Source organism: Bufo gargarizans, chromosome 1, assembly GCF_014858855.1.
Source record: "Bufo gargarizans isolate SCDJY-AF-19 chromosome 1, ASM1485885v1, whole genome shotgun sequence".
Lineage (NCBI taxonomy): Eukaryota > Metazoa > Chordata > Amphibia > Anura > Bufonidae > Bufo > Bufo gargarizans.
The window spans coordinates 256,604,313-256,627,343 of NC_058080.1; the positions used below are offsets into that span (position 1 = coordinate 256,604,313).

The 23,031-nt window shown below is 40.1% G+C and overlaps 1 protein-coding gene across 1 annotated transcript in view; it reads left to right on the forward strand.

Moving 5' to 3' along the window:
* Window positions 1-5,110: 5,110 nt before the first annotated feature.
* TET2 (tet methylcytosine dioxygenase 2) overlaps window positions 5,111-23,031 on the forward strand; it is a 91,755-nt gene continuing 73,834 nt past the window's right edge. Inside the window, 1 exon segment of the mRNA XM_044302514.1 lies at window positions 5,111-5,963. The gene's annotated coding sequence lies outside the window, so the exon portion shown is untranslated.

Consider the following 23,031-nt stretch of genomic DNA (forward strand, 5'->3'; position numbering starts at 1 on the left):
TTAGTAGCCACAATATCCTTGCCTGTGAAGCCATTTTTATGGAACGCGTTTCTTTGCAGGTCACCATGGTTAACAATGGAAGAACAATGATTTCAAGCATCACCCTCCTTTTAACAGGTCAAGTCTGCCATTTTAAACCAATTAGCCTGACATAATGATCTCCAGCCTTGTGCTCGTCAACATTCTCACCTGAGTTAACAAGATGATTACTGAAATGATTTCAGCAGGTCCTTTAATGACAGCAATGAAATGCAGTGGGAAGTTTTTTTGGGAATTAAGTTAATTTTCATGGCAAAGAAGGACTATGCAATTCATCTGATCACTCTTCATAACATTCTGGAGTATATGCAAATTACTATTATAAAAACGTAAGCAGCAACTTTTCCAATTTCCAATATTTATGTAATTCTCTAAACTTTTGGCCACAACTGTACATCATAGAATAACTAGCACTTTAATAATAAATAATAATAATAACACCTCAATGGTCCTAGAAAAAGTTAATGATACTGTTCTGGCAGGACATCCAGTTATCAGTAATACTGGGCATTTGATGTCCCGTGCCTACTGGTGGCCCTCTTACATGCTCAGCTTCTCCTGTTCTATAACACACAGATTGCACTGCATTTTGTGGTGACAGGTCCTCCTTAAATCCTACACCGTGACAGTTTTTTTGGCAGCTATTGCACATGCTATCTGGTCCCTGTCTCTCTCTTTATAGTGAGTATTCCTGGGTTTCTGACCTAGCTTGTTCACTTGACTTTTCTTTGTCTTCTCCTTGCCTGTGTCACGGTCCCTCCCATGACAGAGGTAAGAAGATCTGAGAGACTGGCGGCACGTGAGGGTATCTGACAGTCTCTCGGTTTTCTCCTTGCAGTGTTGTTGTTTGGTAATGACCACACCTCTTGTCAGGTGCAGCTTGTGGTCATTACTGAGGCTGAGGCTCTGACTCACACTGCTTACCATGCGGTTGATATTTCCTGCTGGAGTTGGTTGATCTGGTGTTTTGTTCCTTTGGATCTCCTGCTCCTCCATTCTTCTTTAAGCTAAGTGCATTTTGTTTTGCATTTTGTTTTTCGCTTGTTTTTGTTGTTTTCTAGGCCTCAGGGAGACGCTGGTTCTTTTAATTTGGGAAGGAACCAGTAGTCTCATTCGCTGCCACCACTCCTAGGGATTTCCAGGGTCTCCAGGGCTAAGGTTCTGGGGTATGAGTATTTACACTTTCAGGGTCTATTCATATTGGCAGGAGTCAGGGAGAGGTCTAGGGATTCCTAGGCGGCCACCATAACTCTCCCTTAGCTTTGAGGCCTAGACTCCGGTCTATTTCCTTCTATGTGTTCTCTGGTGTTTTCCCCTCCCTATTACCTGTGACAGCCTGCCACTGTGTTTGACTTTGGACTGTTTAGTGACCATTCTCCTGCCTTTGCATTTCAATACATTTTATCTCTCTTGGTTTAGCCTTTGCTTTTTTCTGACATTGCTATTGGATACTGTTTTGGCTTTGACATTTGGCCAGTGTCTTTCTGCCCCTCGCTAGTACTATTTGACTTGTCTGCTCCAACTGCCAGCAGCTACAGTACCTGGTGAGTGCAAGATAGATATCTTCCCACTCACAGGAATCTCTCAGGATTATCTAGTTAGGCTATTGATTGTGATTGTTCTAATTGAGGTAGTTATTCTGCTGTAGGTAGGGCCTTGTGTTTCAGTGCATGTTCTCCACCTCTTGTTGAACTGGGGAGCTAACTCCAAATCTGGCAGTAGGTGTGCAGTTTGCTAGACAGGTTATTTGTGTCCCTTCAGGTTTTTTTTTCCTGAGGTAAGTCTTAAAACAGTCCCAAATACCTTCCCAGTGGCTTTTTCTACACAAACTCATACATTTAATGAAAATGGACTGAGTGGAGGTGGCCTAACATAAATAAAAGAAAGTGTAAGACTTCTTTAGACTATTGGGTTGCTAAATAACCCTTCTTCCAAGATATGTTTAAGAAAAAAATATGATGTGGTTCCAGATTACCACTTGGTTTTAGAAACAACCAAAGGATAGACATCAAGCGATGAGGGCAAATACTGTAGGAAAACAAGCTGTTCCCAGTTAAAAGCCACATCTGAAAATAAACCCAAAAATAAAGCAAAGATGAGCATTAGGGAGTTCACTTAGTTATTTAATTGTTCTTACACAATTCAAGTGGTATAATTAACAATGGCTTATAGTCAACATTTCATAATGAACATGAACATTCATAAACATTGATGTATCTCAGTCTAATGTGAAAATATTGCCAAAAGTTAATCAAAAGAAGTAGGAAATATTGTGATATGTAAGTGGCCTTAAGAGTTATCACCCCCACTAGATTAGTGTCATTAGGTCTCTTGTAGGTATACAATTAGGAGGAAAGAGTATTGGTTCCTGCAATTAGTGCAACGTGTATGTCACTGCTGTATACAACAGCATATTTATGGGGGCAAATTATTTACAGAAAGAGAATTTATTTAGGTGTGTCACATAGCTTGATTTTCCCCTTTGATCAAATGATTGGGAAGGTCGTAATTAGATCTTGTGAGCACCCAAAACAAATTTCCAACATGTTGTAAATCTCAGGATGAAGCCAGTAATTCCTTCAGTTCAACAGGGGCCCTAGTTATGGTTAGTTGGCATCAGTGAGACAAAGTTAACTAGTAAGACTAATAATCGTAGACCCAATACCAAACAAGCTCCTTTATGCCCAAAATTCAGGGGAGGTAATAGCTAAAGGTGTAGGGCACATAGATGACCTAATATCAAGAGTTTTTTTTTTTCTTTAATTATATAAAACATGGGATCACAGATGCCAAACAAAAGCATAAATGAAATAAACACACAAACACAAGATAGATCGGATAAATAAAGGATGCAGCATTTATTATGGGTTACCAATAAATAAACATTTACAAAATCTAATAAATAATTAAAAACTTTGCGAGAATAAAACTACGGCCTTAGTTTTACCTAAGTCAAGCCTACTAATACCATACAATTAAAGGGATTATCTGATAAGTAGTATTGATGACCTACTCTGTGAGTACTGCAGCCTTTTCCTAGGCCATGTGATGCCACCATACATCGGTCACTTGGCGTATACCAAGCACAGCTGCTATACTATGTACAGTGCTGTGCTTGGAAAGCTGCCAGGAGCCGGCTTCTCTCTTCAGAGCTCCGGTGAGCATGCCGGCTTCCTGAAACAGTTAATCGGCGGGGTGCTGGGACTCTGATAATGATGACCTATCCTAAACATAGGTCATTATATTTACCAGGTTAATCCCTTTAATAATCTTTGACACAGTCCTCCCACCTTAAAGGGGTTGGCCAGTTTCCTATATTGATGACCTATTACACCTGCTCGCTTCTTCGATGTTGATGGTGAGCAGGTAAAACCTGAAGAAAAGGCAATGCTCATATGAGCGCTGAATTCTCTTCAAACAACTGAGGATAGGGCATGCTGGGAGTCGGACCCCTGCCGAACTGAAATTGATGACCTATCCTGAGGATAGATGATCAATATAGGAAACTGGCCAACCCCTTTACGTGGATGACCATCCCACTAGTAATACCGTGACAATATGGGAAGGAGAGGGCTGCTCCAGATCTTCTTTCAACTGGACCCAGGCTGCACTGAAGAATGGACCTAAACAGAGGACTCTTCCTGCCTAAATGCTGTCCACCAGAGGAATGCTGCTTGCCGGTCCAGACCACTTCACCAACCTCAGAATTAACTTACAGATAAAACCATTAAACCACAAAAAAATGGGAAAGGGAATAAACCAACATAGGAATTGTGATCCCATGTGGCGATTATGTCTGATGACCCTGCTGGTCATACATTTTTCTGAGCAGTGTCACCTGAAAAGTTCTGCTACCGCAACCACATTTGTTTTTATTTATTGACTGACAAAGCACTTTAGGGTGCTTTCACACATAGGCCCAGATTTACTAATCTTGTAGATTATGTAAATTTAGACTAGCTTTATAGACCTGCACCAGATTTATCACAGTAGCTCAGGCTGGATAATAAAACTTGTGCAGTCATAGACACTTTTCTCTGATATACTAACTACTGGTTGCCCTATGTTAAGATAGATATTTACCCAGAATTTTACCAAACTTTTGGTACAAAATGGTGCATCTAAGGCCCACTTCCTACTAAGCCCTATTCTTTTTGGAGCATGTTGGAAAAAAGCGTAGAAATCCTAGATGCTCCAAATTGTACCACCTTTTTTAGACAGATTTTGATGCAGATACCCTCGGGTCATAGATTTATAATAGTATTTTCCTTCACTTTTGCGGTAACAAGTCAACTTCAGATGCTAGCTAAAGGTCTATGGGAAATATGAAGCACAGGACACACAAGCCTTTTTAAAAATTGCCAATTTTGTTAATTAGGTGACATTTCTTGCTTCTTTAAAAAAAAAACACAGCAAGCTTAAGCTTGTGTGTGTAAGAGCCTTAATGCTTCAAACATAAATGTATTGTAATGTTAAATGATCAAACCAGCCACGTGTAGACTGGAGGTTAGTCCACTGCACCCATACCTGCTTTTCTATAGACAGGTTTCTACTCTGCCCTTAGATCAGCAAGGTACTATCTAAAACAGTGGCACTATGAGAACTACTTATTAACACTTTCAGTGCCTCCATTTGCTTACTTCCTCTTGTTGTTTGGTCAATAAGCAGGGGGCAAGGCAGCCTAGGGTGTTAAGGGTTTAGAAGATAAGTGAGCAGGATCAAATTTCAGTAAGTGCTAGTACTGCACACTAGCAACCATCATGCTCTGTGGGAATCTTGTGTACTGAACCATGGTTTTGGACCCTATAAGAATAGAACACCATACAACACAACCACCAAGTGACCTCTGTCTACTTTATGGATTTGATTGAAACGTCTCTTTAACAGTTCTTTGTGTGGGATAGTATTTGTTCTTTCTCATTTTTTATTAGAATATGCATATCAGAGGGTAGAAAATGAATACGAGATTACCATGGAAAAAGCTAGCTGGCCCATTCACTGCATAATAATAGAAAGTGTGTCATCACACAATAACGGAAAACAAAGTTTGTCACCCGCATGCGTCAGCTGTTGTGTCATCGAGATGGCCGCCTAGTAAGACTTAGGGACCATGTGTCAAGCACTTTGCAGCTCACATGGTCAGTGTCAACAAGAGATTGGCCTGGACTACTCAGAAAACAACCAGTTCTGATGGACTTTTACAGCGTTTACGTCTTCCAGCTAAGAAGCCAACAAGAAAATGAATGCAGATACTAAAAGATGGACTTTGGTAATGTCTGCAGAGTGACGGCTGGAAGGAAATGTCGAAATGTGTGTGTAAGAGGAGCCGAAAGGGGGAAGATGCAAAGGAGGAACTAGAGCAAGGGCACTGTACTGTAATGTGATATTCAGAAAGTCAGCTATCTAATCTTGCCTGCAAATTCCTTCCCCCTCTCTGCATGACAGAAGGCAGTTTACTGTGCTGTAGCTGGAGGCAGTGTCTGTGAAGTTGGAGAGCAAGCAAGGAGTCAGCCAGAATACCAGCGTGATCCACTCCACAGCTTCAGTGCAACCCAAGCTTCTGCTTACTATTGTACAGCCAAAAAAAAAAAAAAAAAGTGAGGCTTTATGTGGGAAGCCCTGAGTAGGGAACTGATTTACATTACCCAAGCTAGCAGTCAGGCAGAGCTCCTTGTCAGCAGACACTACTTTGGGGTTGGTTCACATGCCAGTCACGTCCACCCTTTGGAACAGTGAACAGCAACACCGGGGCTTCATCAAGTGATGAGAGCAGACGTCAAACTGCCCTATGAATATTGATGTGGAGGCTAGTCTGCTTTCGTAGAGGAGCAGAAGGAAGCAAGATGGCTGCCCTTTAGGATTTGTTAGAAAGGAGACCAGACTGTGTTTGCTGGATTTCTGCAAGGCAGAGGGACATTTAAGAGGTCAGAGTGCTATGTTTATGCCCATACGTCCTTCCCTATCTCTCTTTTCCCTGTTTCTTTCTTACACTCTTGGAGACACATCTGTTTGTTCAGTGTGTGCAAGAATAAAGAGGAGAAATACTGAGCCTTCTCCAACATGGCTGACAAGTGTAGTTTTTAAATAATAAAGAGCCTTTTCTTTTCATGCTTTTTTCTGTCTTTCCAGAATGCTTTCTGCAATTTGCTTTGTGCTTGTTTTAGCTTGATATTTATAACATGTAGGCTTTTGGTGTGTTTTCTCAATATTTCCTGTTCTGTGTATGAAAAAGTAAGGTCTCAACAGCATGAAACTCTCCTTTCATTCACCTCTCATTTACAAGTCCAGGTTTTGTGTGATGTCTTAAGAGCTTGTCTTTTGTTTTATTCATTTGGGCAGAATTTTTTTTATTGTTTTGCTTTTTGCATGTAAGTTTTTTTCCCTTTTTTATGCTGTGCAGCTAAACTCAATGCCCATACATTTTATATGGTTAGCCTACATGCCATGTGACTAGATATGAGCATACTTTAGAGAGAGACATCTTGCCCTGTTTTTCTTTCTGTTGCCTGGCATGTGTCTTTCAGCATACCTTGGACATTTTTTTTTAAGGCTGCATTCTGTCTTTGTGCTGCTGGTGAATCAGCTTTCCTTTACATAGCCGGTGAATGACAAGCAGACACAAAGGCAGGCGCAGTCAAAAGGACATAGACATAAGAGCTATCAACATAGATTTTTTTTTTGGTCATTTTTGTTAATTGTAAGGTTATTAATCTTATGGATCCCTGTTAGAAAATTGAGCTTGTGTTTTTGTTTCTCCTTTTGTGATATGTAGATATGACAATCGTTAAGAATAATAATGTTTTGTGCTGTTGTGTTTTTAATAGATTTTTATTATACAGTAGTAATTGATCTTTTGGCACCTTTAATGGCAGTATAGGTCAGATAAGCATGTGATAACAGTACATGATCACTTTGGCATGTGTGAAAATTTACGCCTGATAATTACTGTGTTACAGTCCATCACAGATACTTCTATCTGTGTGAAAGGCTGTGTAATTTCAGATTCTTAATGGCCATGCAAATGGATGAAGCTAACTATACATGAAGGTGGCCTCTGCCATTTTAAATGGATAACTAAAGACACAGGGAACCTCCATCTCAGAACCGGTGAACAGTTCATTGTGTGACACATAAGGAAATTCTTCAATGCTGTTGGTTTCGTCACACTTTGGCTGAACCATATAAAAAGTGAGGTACGGCATAGCCGAGCTTCATTCAGAAAACTGCATCCCCAGCTCATCTCCTAACATTAGCTTTTTTCTCCATTCCCTGGGATTAAAAGATCTGTTTCCTGTTGCTAGCTAATGGAGGTTCTTCCATTTGCATCTTAAAGGCTGTCTGCAGTGCTGCATAGTGGGGAGGAACTATGCAGATTCAATTGTATATTTACATGTGTATTGCAACATAGGACTTTCATTTGGTACCAGCAAAGATTGAGATAAAAGGGGGCAATTACAAACCTTTGCTGGTCAGTTGAATAGAATAAGGAAGCCATGTGGGAACTAGTAATGTGTTGGGAAAGTTAATCCTTAATGGACAAGACAAAAGTCATAGAAAGGTGTGTTTACAGCCAGGCATCACTAATGTGTCTGCAGAAGGGTAGGTAACAACTGGTTTGCCCCTACTTTTGAAATGGTGATCTGTTCTAACTTATGTAGAAAACATCTTATCATTTTAACTTGCATTGGAAAAAAACTGAATATAAAATACTTCTTGTTCTACCTTTTTTTCCCCTATTGATGTAAGGTACAAAGTTGTGACCAGGCTAAATTTAGTTTTTTTTATCCCAAAAGTTCTTATGAGTTGAGTCCTATCATTTAAATCCATTGAGTATCTGATTGGAAAGTTTTCACTTTTTTTTTATGAGGTATTGTATTGGCATTGTTTCTATGACGCTTGGCACTTGGCCAGGGCACTGAAATAGTCTTGATGTGGTGCGCATGGTCTTGGACTCTGGCATGTCAACATTGTTTAAAGAGCAGGCAACATGCGCCAGCTCAGAGCTTGTTACGACGGATGTAGTTTGGATGGCTGTGTGTCAGATTAGGGCTCAGTTGACCTGTATTGTTAACTTATGACAAGTGTATTGCTGTACAATATGACCTAATATCTATCCCAAACCTGGAGATTGCAAATTTATAATTTTATGAAATCAAATATTGTGTTTGACCTCTCTAACCAGATGGGAAAGCCTTTTGATGCTTGTTTATGTTATTCATTACATAAAAAACACAAAATCCATTCCCTAAATTTGAGTTAAAATTCTTATTCTTTGAAGTGTAATTATTAGAGTTAACTGTACCCTCAGCTGATTTGAGAAAAGCCACTCAAGAGTGGACAAAGCCCTGTGTTCATGGAGGAGAACTGCCAAGGATACAGGAATGTCAGTGGTTATCTTTGGTCATAATTCTGCAAAACATTGTTTAGTCAGATTTCCAGTATTCCTACGTCTCATTTTGGTGTATAATCACATGGAGGGCAAATAATCAGAATACAGTGTCTACTAACCACTGCTTGCCAGAAATGCACCTTGTAGGCCGTAAAAATGCATACGTTTAGATAGACTAGCAAAAGACGTCTTACGCTAATATAAACAATCTACTAAATACGAATTTGATGGATGTACTAATAATTGCCAACATTGTGGTTGGTAGAATGGTGTGGCACTCTCGTTCTAGTTGTGTGGGTGATGGGGTTGTGGGTTCCTAGCCCTCAATAGTATCAATATAGAAACTTCAGCACTCCAGTGAATATGGTGGTATTAGGATGTTTTTTTTATTTTTCTTATGAAGGGCAACTTAAAGTGAAAGTGTGACATTTCGGTCAATTCTGACCTATTTCAAACATAAATTGCCAGTGGAGAATTAGGAGAAAACATAGAAGATGTGTTGAGCTGGTAGACATGTGTATCCACACCATGCTTCCTTCCCGACAATTGTCTGCTCCGTCGAGCATTGTAAAGGGGCCTAACAGAGAATATGGCAAAGATAGTGTGAACATAACTGTGGAATTGGTTGTCATCATTAATATGTATGTTCATTAATGTGTATATTTATTGAAATGCGAATATGAGGTGTTTTGCACTGTGGTCTTGCCATGATTTAAGATATTTGTAGGACAAAATGGAAAAAAATTAACATTTAGACTGGCAATGGCATATTCCGCTCTTCCTATGGAAGTAAACTTGCATGGTCATTCAATCTGATCATGGATGTTTATGGTGGAGTTACAGGAAATCTACTGAATACAAATTGGATGGAATGTACTAATAATTGGCAACATTGTGGTTGGCCATGAAAAAAATTGAAAAGTTAATTTTGTTGGGTGGTTGAAGTCTCAGGGTCAGACCTCACGATCAAATAATGATTGGTCTCCCAAATCTTCTTCAACAGCCAATGTCAGGTTAGATAACGATCGGGCACATTGGTTTTCAATGTTCAATCTTTTTGTTCTTGGGCATAAGGGCTTGTTCACATGGGAGAGGGGAGAAAACTACTTCCAGGCTCCTTTGGCAGTCGCTTAGGCCCAGTTCACACATCAGTTTTTTGATTAGTTATTTCAATCAATCAGTTATTGTGAGCCAAAACCAGGTGCGGGTCAAAAACAAAGAACAAGTGCAGATCTTTTGGCTCACAAAAACTGATGGAAATAACTGATCAAATAAGTGACATGTGAACTGGGCCTAAGCCACTGCCAAAGGAGTCTGGAAGTAGTTTTCTCCCCTCTCTCATTCATAACATATGCATGCTGGGAAGAGCATGCATCTGCTATATCTTCTATGTCATCTTGTTATTTGCAGCATAGACCGTTGCCAGATTTGAGTCTAAACATACTATATATAAAACAATATGGTCCACTGTAAAAAAAATACATTAGCACAGCTGGATAGAGACTTATATATGGGCGCCATACGGTCAATGTGTTGTGTTAGAAGCAAGATCTGGAATTCCACATGTGGCTCTAAATGGAGCATAATGTTGCTAGACTGGTATTACGTAACAGTGTGATTCTTAAAGCGAGTTATGTAACATCATTATTTTACTCAGTGCGTGACTTTCATTACAATGTGTAACAAAGTAATTAGACAAAAATTCATATTTTTACACTAAAAAGCCAGCAGTAAACAAAATTCCACTTGTGTCAGTCTTCTTTCAAAATGGCCATTACTTCAATATATATATATATATAAACGCATATAAATATACTCTAAATGTAAAGGGCCGTACTACTGTATCGCTTATGAAAAGCATCATCTCAAGAGGCAGTTTGGTTGGTCCCAATTGAAATATTCTGTAAATTAGGAACTAAGCATACACAGCTCTGCATAAAGCCCTTTAGCCTCTAGTTTAGATAGATGCTGTCCTTCTACCTTATAGCTTGGCTATGGTGTGGTGGCGACATTGAAATCTCGGTGTTGAGTGACTTTATAGTTTCTGTACTAGACTGCCCAAGTATCCAATCAGCTTTAGGCCAACTTTTCTCATACCAGTGGTACCGCAACACAGAGCAATGTCCCAACTGTAACGCATACCAAAGATTAATGACATAATAACACGTTAGTTTGTAACTAGAAATAAGACACACCTGATATCATATAAGAGAAGGTTTGACAATACCAGCAACTATCCAATTAGATTAACATAAGCTATACTCCGGCTGGCTACTATGAGGCTAAGACATCTGAGTTTCAAAGTACAGGACCATTGGATGTTTTTTTTAGGGAAAGTACTGAGAAAAACTCTACTCTTAGACTGAATGCACACGGCCGTGTTCCGCGGCCGAGAGCGGTCCGTGGTATGCCGGGCTGGATTCCTGTTCAGAGCAGGAGCGCACGGCATCATTGGTTGCTATGACGCCATTCGCTTCATGCCGCCGCTGCTGTACTGTAATACACTATACCAGTGTATTACTGTACAGCAGCGGCGGCATGAAGCACACTGCGTCAAAGCAACCAATGACGCCGTGCGCTCCTGCTCTGAACAGGAATCTAGCCCGACATACCACAGACCGCTCTCGGCCGCGGAACACGGCCGTGTGCATTTGGCCTTAAAGAGGACCTTTCACTTGTATAAACTATGTGAACTGAGTATGCTGCAATATAGAGCGGTGCCCGGGGATCTCACTGCACTTACTATTATCCCGGGTGCCGCTCCGTTCTCCCGTTATAGGCTCCGGTACCTTTGCTCCTTAAGTTATAGTAGGCGGGTCTTCCCTTGTCCTGTGGGCATCTTCTTCTCCTAGGCTGCAGCGCTGGCCAATCGCAGTGCACAGCTCACAGCCTGGGAGAAAAAAACCTCCCAGGCTGTGAGCTGTGCGCTGCGATTGGCCAGCGCTGCAGCCTAGGAGAAGGAGATGCCCACAGGACAAGGGAAGACCCGCCTACTATAACTTAAGGAGCAACGGTACCGGAGCCTATAACGGGAGAACGGAGCGGCGCCCGGGGATAATAGTAAGTGCAGTGAGATCCCCGGGCGCCGCTCTATATGGCAGCATACTCAGTTCACATAGTTTATACAAGTGAAAGGTCCTCTTTAAGGGTATGTAACTCTAAGTTAAAAATATTTCCATCAAATAGGCTTTAGTACACCCTTCTCGTTATTCTCCTTTAAAGGGGTTTCTGGGATTACTATGGTTTTTAACATATATTCTCATGCAACTACTCACCTCATGTAGTATGCTTTTTCTTTTTTAATTTCGACTCTCCTGACCCATTTAACCGTGTAAACAAATTACTCTGGTCGGTTTCCATGCTGTATGTAGCACTTCCTGTTACTATATCCAACCAAACCCATGATGCACTTCTCCTTCCTCTGCCACAGCTCCAACACCCACCCTAACAACACCCAGCTAGTTTATAGCTCCTCCCACCCAGTTACATACACACCCATGGACATAAAATCACAGGAAATAAGAAAGGAGGGAGGATAGGAGCAATAAAGGTAAAGAAATACATTACAAAATTAGAGCTACCTTTATAAATGATTATTTTAAAGGATGTTGATCCCTTTAAAGATTCTATTATATATGAAGTTTGCCAACTGCAGAATATAAGTGTAAAATAATGCATATGATCAATTGGTTAATTTCATAGAAATATGAAAAAGATCTACATTGCCTGATGTATCCGATTGGCGTTTTCTGTACTGCAAAGCAAACAAATAACCACAGGCCTTGTGCGTAAGATCTATCTTGAGCTACCCACAAAACATTGCCTGTGGTCTCCTGAAACAGCTATATGTCATTGACACCATTTCTTACCTTGTTATGCCACTGTACGGAGGAAGGAAGAGTTAATGTGATGTGTTACCGGGAGACACGTGGGTGATACGCGCACATGTCTGCACTGTTTACAAAAAGACGACCCAGAATTCCCAGGGACATTTACGCAACAGTTTCTAGGTGGAAGGATTCAAAAACATTGTGCTGCTTGTATGTGCTCGCAGAAAACCTGGTTTCTGTGACGAACGTACTTCCCTAGTTAAGTTGACCCAGCGCAATTTTAGCTTTATTCTGTCTCCGCACAATCATGTGAATTATATCAAGCACAGTGACTTAGAGAGGTCATCTGCGGTGAGCCAAAAATAGACTCTAACCAGTCTGACAAACACAGGTCTGGTGGTTATTGCGCTACGCATTGGCGATAGAGAAACTTTTCTACTTGGAGCCTATAAATAATTTTGGCTGTGCTGTAAGGGAATTGGAAGGCATAGAAACCTTTTCAGCCTGTAAACAAAACACTCACCATTAAACCGTTGTTATGAAGGGATTGTTTGCCTTGTCTCAAGCCCTGTTATAGCAATATGTTCCTGGTGTTCTTGCCATACAGACTTTTAGATGCCTGAGAGTTTTTCTTTTCGACAACCAAATTAGAAGCAAGGATCGGAGACAAAACAGTAGAAAAATGCACCGAGGGAGTGCATGGTATTATATCACTGTAGATCCGTTTCTGCATTTCCACTCATAAACCTAGTTATCCCTGTACTTGTAGCATTTACATACTTTTGCATCAAAAGAGTTAAATATTTATCACTTTGAGTTGTATGATAGTTTATTAGTGATTATTGGTAACTTTTTAATGCTGGAATTTGTACGTCTCCGTAAAGGAGCTTCCCTGCTGTGTCCTGGTATGCCATCTCCTATACTGCTGACACAGGCTACCATCAACTTACATAGCCTCCGCTCTTTGCTCCGAAGAAATCATCCAACATATAAAAACGAAACCTATATTCATACTATGCAGATGAAAAAGTTATAAACAAGTTGGGAGTTACGGCATGATATAATATCTGTTAGCGGAGTCATCACAAAATTAAGAATATGCATAATACATGCATGACACCATCAGCGGTATTTCGGATCGTGCAGTAATAAATGAGTCTAGACGCTGCTCAGATGATCTTACCGTTCTGCTGAGTCATAAAAAGATTGACTGATACAGCTGAGTTTTCAGCAAGGTCAATGAAACAAAAGAGGACAGCACTTAGCTGACAAGGTGGCTCCTTAATGTTAACAGACCTGCTGCCCCCTCTTACGGCTTCCGTTTAGGAAAAGACAAGGAGGGAGTGAGTTAAAGATTTCTGGCGTTGTTGCATTAATATTGGTGCCAGAGGTGACTCCACGAATAGGAGATTCCAGGTCACTGTGACGCCTTCTCACGTGGTGTTCCGCGCACATGGCTACAATGTTTACTAACATGATTCCATAAATACTAGGGGGAAATTGAAGGGTGTATCAGTCCTATTAAGTGTCACACTTGCCGAAAAAGTCTAGACAAGATCGAGACAGAAAACAGAATCGGACATCCTTCACAATCTCTTGTTGTCAAAAAACGGGCAGCTTATAACATTGTGACCCGGCAAGATTTTTAGATGACAATATCTGCTGCATGCGTTTCCAATTGCCGAAATGCAATTTAAAGGGACGTCAGAAGACTAAACCTAATTTGCACAATTATGAATATTAGGAAATCTTAACAAACAAATCTGACCTGCTGAGAACAATCCCGCTAGAGAGATGAATCACTGCATTGTCGGCTTGTTGGCAGAGGTTAACTACATAAATATTGCTGCGTTATATTTTTGGATCCAGATATATAAGAACCAGTCACTCCTTATCTATATGCAGCATTTTTTTTCTTCGTGTTTTTTTTTTTTTTTTTTTTAAAGATACAAGGAGGCAAATTAACTGTTCTGTCTGGAAACACTGGTCTTAGAATTTGCAAGATGTTAAAAAAAAATTGTGCATGTCTCAAGAGGGTCAAGCTGGGACACTTGGAAATAAAGCATAAGGAGTAACATCATACAATGAGCCCTTTCTGTGTGCCTAGAAACAGATTGCTTATATTACCTGCTCCAGAACTAGTTACAGAGTGTGTGGGAACACACAGAGATGCCTGATTTTGTAGTGAGGTTACTCTACCTCCAACCCATGAAACATTACAGATCTATACTGTTAAGGTCCATAAACCACTTTTGCTAACTGACCTTTGGGCCACTTTATAATACACTTACTAAAATTCATATACGGATTCAAAACATGATTGCAGAGTCATGTCATGAAGTGCTCATCAACATGTTCAAAAGAAGCAGAAAATGCATATAAAGTGTTGTATACATCGTATGTTGTGAAAGAGTGTAGGCACCTTGGCTTGGAGTCTGTACTGTATTGTAGGCACCTTGGCTTGGAGTCTGTATGACCAAGAGTGCTTGTGTGCAGGAAAGATCTAGTTTATATGTAATAGCTACTTAAGCCATCATAGAGTAAACCAGTATATCATAAAAAGTCCAATTCCCTAAATGCAGCTGGAAACTCTTCATATTTCATTTTGGTATATATGTGCAATTACTGCTGTAGTCTAGTAGATATTTTAGCAAAAAAAAAAAGTCCTTTCATTTTCATACTTTGTATTGTTTTTGGTGGACCACACAATGAAATTATTGAGGCAGTTTTTCTTATGCTCTCATATGACCCACTACATGTTTTACTAAACAATCATCAAGTTGTGCTATGTGAACCTAATGTCTTATTTACAAATGGTTGCACTGAACTTTATATAAAAAAAGAAAAAAAAGGAAAAAAAGAAAAAAAACAATGTATGAAGAAAACGTAAAGGTTATACTGGAAACCATTTACGTGTAATTGTAATAAAATGTGTCAACACTGTTGGTCCAATATTTTAGCGTGTCAGATCCAAATCGATATAAAAATCTGATAACCCAATTAAATCAATTTTATATTCAGTTGTCCCGTTATTTTCGAATAGCAATGTTAATTCCTATTGCAGAAAAGCAATACAAAGGGCATTAATAGTAAAATAATTTCTACAAGATGTCTCAATGGTCAGTAAACAACTTGACAAATTCTACTGATTTTAAGAGAACCTGCCAGCAGTGTAATGTCTGTGAGTACATCCCAGTTCTACTCCAATGTCTTCCCCTGAAGTAAACAGGGATCAAACAGGGTTTGGATTTAGCTTTTTCTAGAAAATGTGTAAGAGCTGAATGGGCATGTTCACAGAGTTGGGCAAGCTGTTGGCCAAATGATCATCTGGACCAGAGCCATCTAATGTCTATGGCCATTGTCAACATGTAAGCTCATATTTTATAGATTGTGGAAAGGACAGTATTAACCTGGTTCCATTGGCTTGGATTGTGGTCATACACATTAGTCAAAAAAGTTAATAAGCAATTGTTTTAACCGATCAGTAACAGACCACAATTGGCTAAAATGAAGACGTGTTTAATATTTTTGTCCTATAGTTGGGCAAAAGATCCCTTGTTCAAATTAAGATTGTTCGTGGACGCAAAGATCCACCTTTGAGAGAAGGTTCCCAGAAATATATTTTTGCTGCTTTCATTGAACATGTATGGCCAGTTTGAACAACTCTAATGACCAATATAAACTAAAATGTGTATGGCCTTGCCTGCAGAACAAACGTTCTCCAGATGTTTATTCAACTGTTGTTCAACCATCAACTAACTTCTATGTAATGTGTATGGCCACCTTTAGTTGAGAATGTATCCCTCATATTGTTAGCAGCCATAAAGTCTGGTACTTTTATTTTATGCATGCCATATTGCATTACCTCAAAGACTGACTCAGAAATGTTAAGGTGAATATGCTTACAGTATCAAGAAATCCTCAACTAAAGAGAGTATCCCTATTCCTTTGATATCCTTGCTTGCCCTGTCTCTGTGGTTGAAGTAACTTGTGATTAAGGAAAGGTATCAGCCCGCCTTACTTAGGAAAATAATACAGGCTTTCATCTTGGGATTTTTCTGCCAAAAAGGCCTGCGTGCATCTAAACTTTAGAGTTGAAAACATCTGGGAGTCTTTTCAGACATGCAAAACTATCAAGTAGTATTACAGCTTAGAACTAGTAAATGTTTTTTTATAGCATTTCTTCAGTGTGATCATTAGAAAATATTTTTGCATTAAGTTCGTGGGCATGACATATATGTCCCCCACTTTTAGTCCCCCATTGAAGTTATTTACAGTATACCTTAAATATTAAATTACAGTTTGATGAAAGCCTTTTCCTGTCAATTTTATACAAATAGTGATTGATGAATGGCCATAGATGAATGGTCATCAGCTAATACTATATCAGCTGATAGTTTTCTACTTTCTCACATCTATGTATAAGTTAGGGAACAACTAACTGGCTGGATGTGGCACTTTTTAATTTTATGATTTTTTCCTAATATTAGGAAAAGGCAGGCAATGTGATAAAATAACAAAAGTACCAATCATCACCTCTTAGATGCCCCACCTCTTAGATGTCACTAGCGTCAGTAGTGTATTTTACATGTAATTTGTAATTCCTTGTCAAACTTCATTTTATATTGTTGCAAACATAAAGCAGAACATAAAACATTGATATTTGCAATGTTCATGTCTTTAAAAAATACAATTGCACTGTATATTATAAATCTACACCTATAATCTTTAATACTAGTACTAGAATGACTTTTATATAAAAATGGATTATTCTAATAAGTTTGTTAGAAACTAATGATACATGTGCATACATTCAGGTAACACCCCATTTTCAAACATTCAGGTGACACCCCCTAACTTCCCCTTTTCCTTCCCCTCCTCTTACCAGCTTGCACCATAATAAACCTTAATGTTGGGTTCCGGCCATATATCACTTGATATTTGTGTAGGTGTAATTCCAAAAATGGGTTCCTGTATTTAAAAAAATAAGACTTGTTTTCCACTGCCTCACCCATATTTCCCAATCTGTGTAAGTATCTAAGCACCATGTGTCACTACATATACTGGAGATGTCATAAGTACATTTGTTTTGCTTCCTTCATTCATTTTGGTCACAATGAGTAAAATTCCCTCCGTGGGCTATGGCATAAAAGGTCACTGACTTGATTAATACAGTAGTTTTTGATAGTCATGGTATTTTTATATTTGTACTATATCTTTGTACTAATCGTTATACAGTAATTTAAGGAGACATATAATCGCTGTATTCAGTCTCCTGAGGACAAGGTGACCTACCTATTACCTGCGGTGCTGTCAGCACATGCAAATAGTAGCTCCAAAGAACAATTGTGTACACGTACTGTCAAGGGTTGGTCACCTGAACAGGGAAAATCCTGCTTAGCAAGTTAAACCTGAGACACACCTTAGCTTGCCTTGCCCTTTTAAAGTTTTGATATGGTTCCTACAGAGTCTGAACACTTGTTTTACCTTATGTCAAAGTATTTTGGATTACTAAATCATTTACTTAGAATATAATTTTAAGCTCGCATTGGCTTTGCGCTTTGAAGATGTTTTTTTTTTTACTAGTAAGGATTTCAGAATAAGAAATCCTTAGTGCGAAGAGGTGCACCGTATTTATGCCACAACAGAAGCTGTTATGTAGGTACATTTTGGTTATTTTGGTTTCTGTAGCTTATTAAAAGTGGTGACACCAAAAATGTAACACAAACAAATCTAAGAATGTTGTCCTTCAGCACTTCAAACAAAGAAAATTGTGTGGCGTCCACCGTACTGATTTCAAGTCCATGCTCCATGTGAAACATGTCATGTCTGAGACTAATGCAGAGCCACTATTATATCAATCAGGGGGTGGCCACAGCCAGTCACAGGGTACAAAACCCATAGAGGAGTACACTAGATGTTAGCTTCTTGGACTTCTGTGAGTATGACATAGGGAGAGGGATATGTACTGTATATTCTGTAGTTAAGGATATCAATGGAATTAGGTATTAATCTGATGAGCAATATTGAGTATCATTACATCTATTGATTCAGGTAAACATTTGCTATTCATCTCTATATTGTAGTTGGTAAATCTATGTTGGGTCAAGTGTATGGGTGACCAAAATGACCATACATAAAAAATACCATACAATAAAAATATTGCATTCTAAGGGCATCATTAAACATTTGTCAATATTGGCAATCATAGTGCTCACTAAGTTCTGACTTCAATGACTAACCTACAAAGCCTATAAACCAACTAAAGCCAAACAAACCCCAGATGTTAAAAACTGTTGTATACCAAGTAAATGCGCTTCTACTGTACATATGTTGAGGATCAATAGTAATCATCATTCAGCTCCAAATATCACAGATTATTGCTACATGTAAATGAATCCAACATGTCGGTGATGATCGGGAACGAACATTCCTGAGAATGTTCATTCCTCATCACTGCCTGCTCCCATGTAAAAGGGACCTCAGTTAAAACATGTGATATACTGTAGACTTCTATGGCCCTCTCAAAATCTACAGTAACTAATGGATGTGCAAGATATAAATCATTAGCACAATCACAAGGTAAAAAAAACATCCAAGTGGGCTTCAAAAGGTTTCAAATACAAGCAAAAAGGTATAATGAGCAAGGGAGATGATATATTACTGTGTGGACTAGAAGACTGCGCAAGCCCTCGACGTACATTTCCCCTATGGCATTTTCAAGAGGAATATGGTTTTACAAGGTCATACTTTTCTAGTGTTGTCTTCATGGATGTTCAATTGTGTCTTTTCACTAAGTTGATATACTGTATGTGTGGACATGTCCATATGTACCTGTAGGTCCAAAATGCATAGGCACCATTAATGCAAAACCTACGGAATGCCTGTTCGGAATTCTAGTTTACAGGAAACACGAGTCTGCACATGGACTTTTAATATGATAATTTCTGAGTGTTTATCTATCTCTGATAAAGATCAGCCAACCAGAGACTTTACATACACATCAGAGGAACCTTGGGTGAACTGGCCATCTTAGCCAACCATCTAATGTCTATGGGGGTGTCCCAGCTCACCCCCAACAGCAGATGTTGGGGGAAGGACGGATAGTTGAGTTGAATTTCACACGACAGTGGCTTATTCCTCTCTCCTTTTAGCTGAGTATACATATGCATGGGAGGGCATGGGAGGAATAGCTTGATTGGCTGACAGCTATTTAAGGCTACTTTCACACTTGCGTTTTGGCTTTCCGTTTGTTAGATCCATCATGGGCTCATCATGCAGCGTTTTGCTGTCCGCTTGACGAAACTGAGCGCAACGGATCAGTCAATGGGGACTGATCCGTTTTCTCTGACACAATCTGGCACAATAGAAAACGGATCCGTCTCCCATTGACAATCAATGAAGTTCATGATGGATCCGTCTTGGCTGTGTTACAGATAATACAAACTGATCCATTCATGACGGATGCATGCAGTTGTATTATTGTAACAGATCCATTTTTACAGATCTATGACGGATCTGCCCAAAACGCGAGTGTGAAAGTAGCCTAAGGTATACGGCCACCTTACCACACATTGTGATGTAAAGTTCATTGCACAGGTGACTGAACGTGTTAAGTATGACACATTATCCTGTGGGAAACATGCTTCCTGAGACACAGCTATTTTAGTACTTGTCACTTTAATGACTTTAAATTGATAGCGGTGTATGTATACCCTTTGACCCACATTCTGATAAGTCATTAGTTCATTCATTTATCACAGTACCGCTACTGTAAAGTCTGTCCCGACGTGAACTCGCGATAGCTACAGCATTATCCAGCTGCCTGGAAATATTTTCCGCATCTAGGATGATGTCCGTCTGTTTCATTGTCAGACATATTTAATCTGTAGGACTGCATTGCCCTGAGAAGTGCTATAGTTTTTATCGCAAATAATGCTACTTAGTGTTTCTCCACCCAAGCATACATGTAAAACTGGCCATACATACAGTTCTTATTTTCATGTAGTAATACCGTAGTAAGGTTTGCTTCCTCCAATAATAATGTTATAGTGAAGCTGGTCAACAGGCAGCCTTGAATGTACTGGGAAGCATTCCACACTCTTCTGTGTTATGTTTGCACAGGAGAGGGAACTTATACAGGCTCATAGAGCACACCCTCTTGGCATGACTTTTTTCCTTTTTTGGGTTAGTCAGGCTAAATTAGCTAGTCCCTAGACCTTGATAATCCCAGTTATGCATGACATTGACTATCTGGCGGTTTTCCCTTTAATGAGTGACTCAGACACATTTTGCCTCTCCTGGCTTTGAGCCCAAGTTCTGTATTAATGATTCAATTTTTTAGCTAGAATGTTTTGCCAGACTTGTGATACTGTGCCCATTTGGCTTGAAGACCATGTAAACAGGATCCCAAATGTACCTGCATAAACCCTCTGCATGGCAGCAGATGTGGTGCTACTGCCTGAAGTATAGTATGTATTTTAAAATGAAATATGGATTCAGATTTTTTACTTGATGCATCTGATGAATTGCTGAGCTGACATAAGCCACTGTGAGTCTTCATTCCAATTAGTTTTTATATTATTTTGCCAATAATGAAATGTGAGATAAAGGGGAGTGGGCCTGTTTATGATAGCAAGAGAAAGGTCAAACGAAGGACCTTTTATGTCTAAAGGTCAAAATGTGACATGCTGGAGGGACCACTTGGTTGCTGTACATATGTCACGGTACCTTCTGTGACAGAGGTTAGAAGATCAGAGAGACTGACTGCACGTGAGGTTAACTGACAGTCTCTTGATTCTCAGTGTTGTTGTTCGGTAATGCCACACCTTTTGTCAGGTGCAGCCAGTGGTCATTACTGCATTCTCTACTTAGTTTGGACTCTTCATACCATGTGGTTGATATTCTCTGCTTGGATTTGGAAGAGCTAGTGTGTGGACCTTACCTGTGTTCCTGCTCATCCATTTTCTATAAGATAAGTTGTACTGCTCTTTGTATTTGGTTGTTCCACTGTTTTTATTCTTACTAGGCCTCAGGGAGACGCTGGTTCGTTCACCTGGGAAGGAACCAGTAGTCTCATTCCCTGCCACTACCTAGGGCATTTCAGGGATCCTAGGGTCTAGGTTCCGGCGTATGTATTTTCCCACCTTCAGGGTCTATACCAGGCATCCTCAAACTGCGGCCCTCCAGCTGTGGTAAAACTCCCACAATGCCCTGCTGTAGGCTGATACCTGTAGGCTGTTCGGGCATGCTGGGAGTTGTAGTTTTGCAACAGCTGGAGGGCCGCAGTTTGAGGATGCCTGGTCTATACACACTGACAGGAGTCAGGGCCAGGTTTAGGGGCTTCCTAGAAGGGGACCTTTTTCCTCTACCCAGCCTGGAGGCCTAGTTCTGTGTCCATCCCCTCCCCTGTATTCGTGACATTATCAACCGCCCAAAATACGCCATTTTGTTCAGATCAGTGCAGCTATGGATCCTAAGTCTGCCATGATCAGACAGCTGCAGGGTCTGTCTTTGGAGGTAGCTGACTTCCGCGCGACTGTCTTGCAGATTCAGAGACCACAGGAGGCTGGTTCCAGTGGTGGGTACCAGGCCTGCCCTGAACCTAAGGTTGCCCTCCTGGACAGATCTCCTGGGGTAGCGACAATTTCTTTCGGTTCAGGGAGTCATGTAAATTGTACTTTAAGCTGCATCCGTACTCTTCTGGGGATGAGAGTCAAAGTGTGGTTATGCTCATTTCATTGCTTAAAGGTGACGCCCAGTCTTGGGCTTTTTCTCTGCCAATCGGATCACAGTCCCTCCAGTCGGTAGATACATTTTTTAGAGTCTTGGGTCTTATTTATGATTACTCGGATTGGATCTCTCAGGCCGAGACCAAATGACATGGTTTACGGCAGTCAAAGCGCTCCACGGAGACCTATTGCTCTGAATTTATGAGATAGTAGTGGAATGATCCTGCTCTCCGTAACCAATTCTGTCAGGGGCTATCTGAGAGGCTGAAGGACGCGTTGGCCTTTCATTAAAATCCTGAGTCATTGGAGGCAGCTATGTCCCTTACTGTACATCTCGATAGACACCTGAGAGAGAGATCTAGGGTTCCTCACCCTGAGGACGTATTGTTGAATAATGTGGCGGCTTCCCTTGACAATTATGGTGGAGAGACACCTGTGGTTACGCCTTGTGACGAGCCTATGCAGTTAGGAGGAGCTAATCCTGGAACTGCCGACAAGAGCTTTGGTCATATTAAGGAAGTCTGTTTTTGTTGTGGAAAGAAGGGACATTTTGTGAATATATGTCCGTACGTTCAGCATCAAGGTGAAAACAAAAAGTTTAATTACCAACTTACTATTGGTGGTGTGGGTGGGGAGCCAGAAAACTTACTTTTTTCTTTTACTGGTAGTACCCGATTTCTCCTGTCGGCTGAGGTGGCGCTAGCTTACAAAACTGTGGGAATTGAGGTGTTTATTGACAGTGGGGCAGGGGTTAACCTAGTTTGTTCGTATGCATGGTTTGACAACAAATGCATTAGACAAAACTATTTCAGTGTTTGCTATTGATTCCACTCCACTCCAAATTGTGCAGGACATCCCTTTAAAGGTGGGTGATTTTCATCAAGAATCCATCTTGTGTTTTGTGCTGGAGGCTCTGCCTGCTCTGGTGGTGCTAGGTTTACCATGGTTAAGTAAACATAATCCTACCATCGATTGGCAAGCGAGACAGATTCTTGATTAGAGTGATTATTGCATAGATAACTGTCTTAGCGCATCGCTTTCT